Source organism: Pteropus medius, unplaced genomic scaffold (genome assembly GCF_902729225.1).
Source record: "Pteropus medius unplaced genomic scaffold, Ma_sr-lr_union100, whole genome shotgun sequence".
NCBI classification, from domain to species: domain Eukaryota; kingdom Metazoa; phylum Chordata; class Mammalia; order Chiroptera; family Pteropodidae; genus Pteropus; species Pteropus medius.
In genome coordinates, this window is record NW_024349797.1 from 6,986,475 (window position 1) to 6,995,463 (window position 8,989).

The 8,989-nt window shown below is 37.5% G+C and overlaps 1 pseudogene; it reads right to left on the reverse strand.

Moving 5' to 3' along the window:
* Positions 1 to 380: 380 nt before the first annotated feature.
* Positions 381 to 499, reverse strand: LOC120619806 (uncharacterized; annotated as a pseudogene).
* Between the last annotated feature and the right edge of the window lie 8,490 nt (positions 500 to 8,989).

Sequence of the window (8,989 nt, forward strand, 5' to 3'; positions counted from 1 at the left end):
TGAATGATGACTTCGAGTAAGTTTTTTGTCACAGTGCTAAGGAAAATGGAGTAAATACTCCCAGAATGGGTTCTTAAACACATAGTAATGCCTAGGAAATGAGCTTAGTAGTTTCTGTCTAAGCTGCTACCTACTCCATAGGAGCAAGGCAGCTCCATGGCATTTTAAATTTCTGTGTGGTCTCATGATGGGGTGCTCCGAGAACATAAGGATACATGTCCTTTTGTGTAGGAGGATGAAGATGATGGTATAGGTTGGAAGAGGACATAAAAGTGAGAAGGACAGAGTTGCGGACAAACTATCTATCTTAGTAATTTGACCAGAGGGAAGCCCCTACTCATTTTCTAGGAGATAAGAATTGAAACTTTTTTTTTTTTTTAAGCCTACAGCACCTGGTCTTCCTAGGTGATCTCCCATCCAAGTACTAACCAGGTCCAACCCTACTTAGCTTCCGAGATCAGACGAGATCGGGCGTGTTCAGGATAGCGTGGCCCTAGACAAGAACTGAAACTTTAGCCTCTGACATTGGTTAGTCAGCTGTGGCCGTTAAATCCATCTTCACTGTGTTAGGGTTCTTCAGAATTCCTCTTCCTGTAGAAAGGTCAATCTTTTTCCTATTAAGACCTTCAACTGATTGGATGAGGCCCACCTACATTATGAAGAGTAACTTGTTTCATTAAAAGTCTACTGATTTAAATGCAAATTTCATCTAAAAATACCTTCACAGAAACATCTAGAAAAATATCGGACCAAATATCTAGGTATTGCAGCCTAGCCAAGTTGACATATAATATTAACTATTACATTCTCTGTGGCCACTTATTGATAAAAAGCCAATGCTTTCAGAACCATATCCTCCAACTCTGCCTTGCCTAACAACAAAAAAGGGAGGCTCTCTGGATGAAGTTTCCAATTATTTCTCTCAAAAGCTACGATCACAGAAATGTGACATGCAATGAAGATCTGGCAAAACGATGGCCTTTGTCTTATTCAGGATAGTTCACTGAGCCACGTAATTTAAAGACATAAAACATTTTGCCCTACATCAAAAGTAATGCAGCACACACAGATGCCAATTTTCAGCCACTGGGGTACAATAATTAATGTTCAATGATATATCAGCAGGCACACACCTTATCTGAAGAACGTAGTCACTTTTATAGTTATATTTGTTCAATCAGTGAGTAAAAATGTTGAATACCTATTATGTGCTAGTGTATGAGTTAGATGATGAATATATGAAAGTTAAAAACTTAAAAGTCCTTCCCCTCACAATAAAAATAGAGAGGCAGCTCAATACAAACCCCATTCCTCACAAAAAGAAAACAAGTGTTTTAGAAGGTCCTAATCCCACTTTGAAGAACATAGGTAAAGAAACAATTTTCTGAATAATTTCTGAAATGAGATTTCACTTGGAGGTAATAATAATAATTATTAATAATAGAAAAACAGTAAAGAGTCCTTCAGCACTTTTTATGTACTAGGCATGGTTACAAGCACTTTACATGGATCCATTTATTTGATGACCAATATTTGACCAGATGTCTTGGGGTGGGATGACATTCTAGGTAAAAGGCACAGATGTAGTGGCCTAAGAGAGGTGGCGTATTCGGGGAAACTGTGAGTAACTCAGTAATAGAACTAAGGCTACTGTGGAGAATTACCAGTAAATGAGACTGACAATCCTGCCTCCTGGAGATCCCCAGTTATCAACAGGCATTGTCTCCCTTCTAGGCCAGCTCCAATATCCAACCTCAGTGCGTTAGACTTATGCAGTGGTGATCTCCAAGTGTTCACTCAACAGACCCAGGTGCTCTGAATATAGTTATCCATTTATTTACAATGCCAATTGTCTCAAGGTCTTGACCTATTTCCTTTATTAACCAAGTCAACTGGGAGTACCCAAAATCGTTACTACTATCATGGCTGCCCTCTCCTTTGGTGCCTTTGGGTATGGAATCTTATGACCTTTTCTCTTTGTCATGTCTATCTTTAAGGAATTCTTCATAAGTTTTGGGTTGGTGGTGGTACCTTCTTATGCCTCAGTATTATTCTGGATTTCCTCTACATTGACATAATGTATAAATCTATATACGTGTACATATATTATATCAAAAGATTTGGGGTAGCGGGAGAGGTGATTGCATTGCTCATTCTATCATTATGATAATTTTGGCTACTGGGTCAATGATTTAGTTTTTCATATTATTGTTTTTTTCAGGTTCCGCTGATGATTTTGGTTGCACTGGCCTCATGGTGAATATCAGAATGCTCCTCACCTTGGAACCAATGACCCCATTTGAGTCCTCATCTCACGACTCGAGGGGCTGTTTATTCTGTACTGTAGTTTGAGAGAGCAGAGAGAGACAGCCAGCTTCTGGAACTGCTGACTGTCCCCCTAGGACCATAAATCTTCTTTCTGATGGTCTTTTTCTAGTGTCCTTTCAAAGACTCTCCCCAGATCCCTTGCTGAGGATCAAAGACTATAATGGAATGGCTTAATATGCAAACATCGTAGCTTATAAACTGCTGACATCCCATGTGAGAGGCCCTTTTGGGTACTTTCATTTTCCTTTTCATATTCTTACTCTGTTCCACGTGCCTTATTTCTTTGTTGAGATCTGGGTCTTGACAGGGCAAAAGCTGTGCAAAAGCTCGGGGACTCAGATACATCTTAGAAAGTAGAGGAAATTCTGCAACTAGAGTGAGGTTCATAAGGGAAGTCCAGAAAGTAGAAAAACCTAAGGATGTAGGTCTCTAAGGTCAATTCAAAAGGTCAAGACATTTGAAGTAGAGGAAGTGCCTTGTGGGATACAGCAGCAAAGAAGAAGATCCTAAAGTCTCAGGTTTTTTCTCAAGTTATTTGGGTTTTCAGTCCGAACGTCCATCATTTTGCATGAGCATGGTGCCTTGGAGTAACTGAGAGACCCAGCCTTCATTTTCTCCTTACTCTCATTTTATCTTTTTTTCTCTTACTCCTGCTTATTATTTAAACTTTATTTTCTCTCCAAGTTGTTTGAAAACTGCCCTGATATTATTTCTTTTATTTGTTCTATCTTACTATTTTAATAAAACTCAGTAGTCCAAGCCCTCCAAGATTGATTTTTTAAAGTCATACTTTGTTCCCAGTAGCATTTTTTAAATAAAAGTTTTATTGAGATAGAATTCACACACCGTAAAATTCAGTCTTTTGAAGTATACACTTCAATGATTATAAATATGTTCACAGAGTTGTGCAACTATCACCATCATCTAAGTTCAGAAAACTCATCACCCCCAGAAGAAATACCATAGCTACTAGCCATTCCTCATTTTCCTCCTTCTCTCAGCCCTGACAGCCCTAGATTTTCTTTGTTTTCACAAATTTGCCCACTCTGGGGATTGTACGGAAATAGAATTATATAATATGTGGCCTTTGTATCTGGCTTCTTTATCTTTGTATAACATTTTCAAGGTTCATCTACATTGTAACATGTATCAATATTTCATTCCTTTTTGTTCCTGAATAATATTCCATTGTATGGATGTGCCACTTTAGTTCATTTATTCTTTAGTTAGTGGAGACATGGAATCTTCCCACTATTTGGTTATCATGAATAACTCTGCCGTGGATATTTGTGTATTATAGATTGTAGTGTAGACATCGGTTTTCAATCTTCTTGAGTGTATACCTAGGAGTGATATTGCTGGGTTACATGGTAAGTCTGTGTTTAACCTTTGAAGGAACTGCCAGACTTTTCCAAGGAGGGGGCACCACTGCACAGTTCAATCAGCAGTATATAGATTTTCAATTCTTCACATTCTCGCCAACAGTTCTTACTATATGTCTTTTTGCTTACTAGCTATCCTACTGTGCACAAAGTGGCATCTCATTGTGGTTTCGATTTGCATTTCCATGCAAGCTAATGATGTTGACCATCTTTTCATGTGCTTACTGGCCATTAATATATCTTCTTTAAAGAAATTCTATACAAAGACTTTGATCATTTTTAAATTGGGTTGCCCTTTTATTGCTGAGTTGTAAGTTCTTTATACATTCTAAGTCCCTTATCAGATATATGATTTGCAAATATTTTCTCCCAATTTAAGAGTTGCTTTTCACTTTTTAAAAGAGTATTCTTTGAAGTATAAAAGTTTTTAATTTTGACAAAGTTGTGCTTCATATTTAGTTCTTGATATGCCTACAGAGTTGTTGGAATTTAGAAAAACCCCGCTCTCTATCCACATAGTCTAGCTTTAAGATTGTTTTTGCACCATGGACTTAAGAAAGTCCCAACTCAAGGTTGATCAATGACCTCTTTGTACTAGGCAAAGAAGCGATAATTTTTTATGGAACATATTCTATCAGAGTCAAGAGATGGAAGAGAATGCTTTTTTGCTGAGGTGGACAAAAGCTATATCAAAGATATTTTTTTCAACTTGGGTAGGATTTAGATATAAAGAAAGATATATTGTCCCTAGGACATCACAGATCTACCCAAAAAATATAAAGTTGAAAGGGCTGGTTGAAAGCTGAGTCAGAGGTGTGGTGAAGCATTGAATGCCAAACCAAGGATCAATTATATTCTCTCATGGAAGAACCATTAGATATTTGGCAGGGGCCATGATTCCTGCTGGGCTTCATGAATGTTAATCAGATTGCAGTCTGGAGAATTATTGCACAAAGAGAGCATGGAAAAAGAAAGCCAACAGGGGATCTATGACAATGGACTTTGTGAGAGTCAGTGTAAATGCAAGCCTTGGTTGTAATAACAGGACAAAGAAGGAGGATGGCACAGATGCTGCAGTGATGGGTCTGTCAAGTCCCTGGCAGCTGCTGGAATGCAAAGTAGGGGTTGACAGCAAGAGCAAGAAAACGAGCTAGTTTCAACGAGAAAAATCTTTCTGATTAAACAGATAAAGAGCCATTTTGAAGTAATTGTGGTGCGTTGTTCTGATGTTCCAAAGGGTTCATAGCTTCCTTAATAAAAAAAAAAATAATCTAACTTATATTATTTTTGAAAAATATTCCTGCAAGTATTTTTTCAGACCCCAAGACAGGACACTTGGAAAAGAGAATTTATTCATTTTGCCATTTTAACTCTAGCTGTAATGGAGAAAGGAGCCTGAACTCTATTTTCAGCTCTTCATGGAAACATCTTAAAATTCTCATTTCTCTATGCAAATTAAGTGCACCTTAAATGGTTGTATGTGTTTCCCTCTTGAAGACAGAAAAAAAAGTTGTATATATGTGACTTCAATAGCATATGAGACAGTGTTCTTCAGTATTATATTTTCGTACTTATATACTGCTCTACTGTAGGCCCTGGGGGGTTCTAACAAATATTAAATTTGTACAGCAGATCTAAAGGAGTGAGAAGAAGTTCATTTTTTTCTGGCTTTTTTCCCCTGTAAGCCTTAGTAACTTAACCTCTGAAGAGCAAAGATAGCTAGTCTAGCTTTAGGTTTAAAGAATTCAGGAAAGATAGGCAACATATTACACACACACATATCACACACACACACACACAATAACATATTCTATGTTATATATATTATTTATAATGTCTAATTGAATACGTATATTCTGATTCACTTAGACATTGTTTACCATATTTCCCACATAGTTGTGTGACAAAATCTCCTTTAGGGCAAATTCTAATTATGTTCTAGGTGGCAGTTTTTTGTTTGTGTGTTTGTTTTGTTTTGATCTATTTTTTGTCATAGGAATTTTAGAAAGTGTGAAAGCTATGGACTCTTTCCCAGGAAACACACTGCACTTCACGTACAGTGTTAGGGAGCATATGGATTTCCTTAAAACCCAAACTCAATCACTGCCCCTAGCCGTATCACCCTTGAATGATGTGGACACTCTTAGATAATGGTCTTTAGATGGTCACATTACATGACTGTCTAAAAACCATGAGTACAAATTACATTAAAAAATGAAAAAGAAAAACCCGTAGCAGAAAAAGAGTGTGTCATGTATCTTAATACAAGGTCGTAGGTTAATTAGAGAGTGGGTAATTTCTCACGTTTTAATCTTTTAACGAGAACCATGGTGTAGTCAACTCTTTATTATTCTCAAATACTATGATAAAGTTCTACATTAGGACACGTATCAGGAGGATATGGAAATGTGGTAAGCTATCCTATTTTGTTTGTCTACTCAGAACCAGGCTGATACAAGATACATGCCTAAATCAAGATCTGCTGAGCATTTTTTTTTTTAATTTACTTTGTTCTTTGCTTTCGTGGAATTAATTAAGTGCTTCAGTTCACTAGACAGCAGATAGAGGTAATGTAAAAGTGCTGGTCCTACTGGCATATAGTAAAATTGGAGTGTGCTTGATCAAGTCTTAAATTCTCATTCTGGTGAAAGGAAATTCCATCAGGAAGTACCCACTATCCCAGGATCTAGCTCACAGGTATCTGGTCAGATGAGCTTGAGAATGGAGATAGCAATACTGGCTCCCACAGCCTCTCATGTGGAAGGAATTCAGAAGCACCACACGCCCCTCCAAGATGAGAGGCTGATTCTCAGAGAGTAGAGGAAGACAACATGAAAACAAGGCCAAACTCTAAAGCCTCTGGTCATGCTAGCTCCCTTTTGAAACAAGACCCTACCTTGGGGAATAAAAAGTGGACAGGGGAGTCTGCTCTGGCAGGAAATCCAAGTTTGAATTACTTGAATATTTACCCAAAAGAGACTGATCAATCGGAAAGGGGCAATGTCAAGAGTCTGCCGTACCTCAACTGCCAAGTGTGTCCCTACTTCCTCCTCCAGCAGACACAGACGACCTTCGAAACTTGTTTAAATGGGTGTCATGTAGGAGATAATACTTACAGGAAACAAAGAACTCTACTGTTTTTGCATGACTAAGTACAGTGTGCAACTTTTTGACTTGTATATCACATCTGTTCTCCCCTACAGACCATAAGCCTATCTACCTAATATTTATATATTTATTCATGTGTTTCCTGAAGCTCTCAAGAATGCTTTGTATATAGAAGATGCTCAATAAATTTGCATAGGAATTGTTTCACTAATAGCTTAGGATATAATGAGTCATGTTTATTTCTTCTACCAGGCATATTTATTTCTTCTGCCTTTTCATACTCCAAATAACTTATGTTTTTGTTTTCATCACATTTTATGTCTTTGTTGTCAATGTTTTGGGTTTTGGCAGGAGGAGAGAGAAGGCAAACCTGTTAGTTATATATCTGTAATATATACACTCAAATGTTGGCACATCCACAAACTAAGCCTGATAAAAATCTGTTCAACAATCTTACTAAATTAGTTCTCTAATCCTATGAAAAGGAAAAAATACTGGGAAATGAATAGAATTCTTAGAAGATGCTGGCTTAGCAATTCCCAAAGCTAATTCTGGAGATTTTTCTAATTAAGTTGGAAATAGTGAGGCATTTTTCTCCTCAGAATTCCTCTTTCCAAAGCAGTAATGCTACATTTGCATTCCTGGCTGCACTATGTAATCTCTTTAGAGGATGGCATTGAGCTGTCTGTACCTTTTGTTTGTGAATGTTACCTGTGACACACCCAGACAGGAAAAAGATAGAGTCGGCATCGATATGACAGGCTAGATCCATTGTCTCCCTACAATATACATCAGACCTTGACTGTACTATTTTACTCTGTTAAAATATCTTTTGATAGTTGTTGACTTTTTAAAATTATGAGATATCTTTTCTTTCCAAAATGAAAATCTGTATTAGCCTTTTTTGATTAACCCCCAATGCTTACGTTTTAACTTTCAATAACTCGTGCTTAAATATTATACTGCATTTTTTGTTACTATATTGCTGTTTTTCGCTATATATGTAGCACCATGGCAGTACACAAAGATTGCCTTCATCTTTTAAAAGGATGTATGCTCTTACACTGTATAGTCCCCACATAAATGTCTATCAATAGAAATGGGTTAATACAGCTTTTACTCTTTTAGTGCTTTTACAATCAATTCTATAATAAACATCTTGAACTCATATCTTTGTGTATTTTCCAGTAAATTTCTCTGGGTTTCTAGAAATAGAATTGCCACGTCAATTCGTATGTTTAAACTGTCGCTCTGTATTGCCAAGCCACGCTAGTATAGCTGTACTACTCCAGATGTTAACCTGGTACTTCCCATTCTTTTTTAAGCCATGGCACAGAGAGGGAATGATACTATTTGGATGGCATATGTATAAAGAGAGGGAGGTCTTCTCGATCAGGTCAACCACCCCAGAGGCTCTAGCTAGACCTAAGGCTGAGGTATCATTACCTTGCAGCCCATTTTTGAACCACTGTTCAGGAAACGTGTGTCCAAGTTTATTGTCAATATATATTTTTTTAAATCTCCAGTTTAATTCTCAATAACTCCACCCTTTAAATGTGTATTTCTTTGATCCTCAAGGATGTTGAACAGCTTTTTCTAGGCAGATTGCTGTCTGTATGTTTCTAAGAATAAGTTCTGTGTGTGTTTTTTGCCCATGTAGCCTTGATGTGAGCCACCTGGATATTCCAACCTCCACACTTCTGAAATTCTCTTTCTGTTGAATAATCTTTCTCCCCACATCCTATGACTGACTCATAATTGCTGAGAATTTGGCACATGGAGGGTTGGTTATGCTCATTGGCTCATCTCCTGTGGCTGCTGTCCTGTTCAATACCAGTGTCCCCCACGCCTAACACCATTCCATTTTTTTTTCAGTTCCGAATGCAGTGCTAATGTAAGCTTGTTTTGAGATGTAAATGTTTAAAGAAATTTGGAGGTAATGGAGGCTTGTAATCTAGAATAGCCAGTAAGTTAAAACTAAATATCAGACTTCACTTTCCCAAGGCTCTTGCCTCATCATGCCCTACATCAGCTCAGCTCTTGCTCAAGCCTCCTCTCACATCCTGGACCTTTCTTTTCCCTGTTTCTGCCTTGCTCACCGTTCCAGATTCTACACTTTCCCCAAACCTTCTATTTCTGTTAGTCGAAATGCAAGGCAATCTCGATATTAT